This window comes from Dysidea avara, chromosome 12 (assembly GCF_963678975.1).
Source record: "Dysidea avara chromosome 12, odDysAvar1.4, whole genome shotgun sequence".
Classification (NCBI taxonomy): domain Eukaryota; kingdom Metazoa; phylum Porifera; class Demospongiae; order Dictyoceratida; family Dysideidae; genus Dysidea; species Dysidea avara.
Window position 1 is genome coordinate 3,860,133 of NC_089283.1, and position 2,312 is coordinate 3,862,444.

A 2,312-nucleotide genomic window follows, 5' to 3' on the forward strand; every position below is an offset into this window, starting at 1 on the left:
AAAACAGATTTTCAATATCTTATTCCATTGTCTTTTTATGGCTAGTAATGTCTGTCAGTGTAAGGGTTTTTTTGTACACAGTTTCTCCATAGGGAAAATGACACCACTACTGGCACCAAATTTTCTACAACTCATAACTTCAGTAAACGTGAGAATTTTTTCACCAAATTTGGACCCAATAATGTAAGCATGTATAGAAACAAATTGCACATTTAACTAGCCACACCCACTTTTGGTTTCACAGGAATTCACCTAATTCATAACTAGAACACACTAAAATCACATACACTATATACAAAAACAAAGATAAAAAGCTTAATCCACAAATTCCAAGTCACCTTGTTCAATGTCCAAAAGCAAGTTTTAATGACAGAACTTGGTCTTCATTGTCATATTGGACATTATACCAGTGGGACAACATCTAGAATCATTCCAGAGTACCATTGCTCTTCTCCATCAACCATCCATCTGTGCTTAATTCTTCAGCCGATTAGTCCTTCTTGGTCTTCACTAGAAGGTGATAAAAAAGTTTGTGCAGGTTGCTGTAAACTTCTTCTACAGACAGCTTTATTTATTTTTCGAGAGGTGTTATCTGCAGGGCATTGCTCCAAAACTTTCTGTCTGAAATCCAATTGAACTTTCAATGCATGCAACTTGCTAGTTTTCGATTTTAGTTTTGCAAGACCATCCACTACATGCTGTTCATTCTGCCATAACCCAAACTTCATGACTGCCTTAGTAAGGTTTTCTTTCTCTCGTACCTTCTTTTCTCACAAACGAAGCAAAGAAGCCTGTTTTGCCTGTAGAAGTTTAGCACAGTCTTCAATCAGCTTCTTTCTCCGAACTTGATACTGTTGCTTTAACCCAGATGAACTACTTCTTGCTTTGTGTAGCAACTCACAGCGCTCAGCAGGAGATTTATCATTCAACCAACTAGCAGTTTTGTTGTTGCAGAACAAGATCAAAGCTTCTAGTGATAAAATAGATGCATTTGGTTTTTCCCCCGAGGAAGCAATTCAGCTGTGCAAAATCTCTCTCACTGATAGTGTTGGTCTTCAGAACAGACTTTGTTTCTGCAACCAAAGATACATTTGTAGCATCATATTTCCAGCGTTTCTTGTTCAGTCTGAATACAAGTGATTTAATAGCCGTCAGTGTTAATGGTAATACATCATCAACCATCAATGTCAGCCACTCATAAAAGCAATTCCATGAAAAATTACAGTTAACTCAAAATGCATTTAATTCAAAAACCACTCCTTTAGTAATCGAAGATATTGGTAAGAGTGGTTAACAATGCCTTGAGCAGAGATTCCAACTCGCTCACAGTTTTCACCAAGGTAAGGCAATGACAAGGTCACCTCCAACCACCAATTAACACTATCAATTCTACACAATAGACACATAATCATAATAATATGACCCCACAACCACAATACTGGCATTCCGCGAAATTCCGCTAAAAATAAGCTACCGAAAACTGACCTAAAACAATCAATATTGAGGCTACTTCACGAGACAAAGTGTTACCTAGACGAACTCTACACTACACCATATTTAGCTCACCAAAATCATTGTAAAAGAGTGTTTCACCTCAAAATGTGTCCAGAATCGAACTCAGCACCTTCAGTTTGCCCAGGGAGGTCTCAAACGACTCTGAAAACCATCAGCAAATTCACCCGCACTCAAACAAGGTCGGTGCCATAATTGCAATACAAATATCCGTACGAACTTTTTTCTACAGAAAGTATGCGGACCTAAAAATGTTCCGTGCTGTTTCTCCGGAAATGCTTAATCCCGGTACACCAAACTTCAGCGCTATGATGCATCGTTATTATAGATTGTTTGCTGAATGAACGAGAGAATAAGGCTTCCCTGTTTTAAAGATACGAAGAAAACATTGCAGGTAGTGGAAATTTTGGCCAGTCTGAGGTCGCTACTCTTAACAAGGTCAACTTTACGTCCAGAGAGATTAGCTCCTCTGCATTTCAACCATCGCTTAAGCTCCACCATATGCAGCTCGCTGGGATCCCGACCAGATAAAGAGGCACCTGGTATATCGTCTTCTGTTAGCTCTGTGGGAGTGGATTAATAGTTCACTATCTACTCAGGTAACGTACCGATAGTTGACACAGTGACCGCAGCTTCTGTCTTATCATCACCTTCCATAACTCTCGTTCTGAAACAGGTATTAACAAGCGGTTTTCGCGACAAGATAACGTTATGATTTGGCTTTAACCACACGAAATTTCATAGAAATATACGGTAGAATGTAGCTGTAATAGGTACAAAAGCGCGCGCCTGTAACAGTT

At 39.1% G+C, this 2,312-nt stretch overlaps 1 long non-coding RNA gene across 1 annotated transcript; it reads right to left on the reverse strand.

The window, feature by feature from the left end:
- Nucleotides 1-247: 247 nt before the first annotated feature.
- LOC136240581 (uncharacterized) lies at nucleotides 248-1,799 on the reverse strand. The gene is made up of 2 exons (XR_010693895.1): nucleotides 1,567-1,799; nucleotides 248-1,389 (listed from the first exon to the last, which is right to left on the reverse strand). It is a non-coding gene; the product is annotated as an uncharacterized lncRNA (long non-coding RNA).
- Between the last annotated feature and the right edge of the window lie 513 nt (nucleotides 1,800-2,312).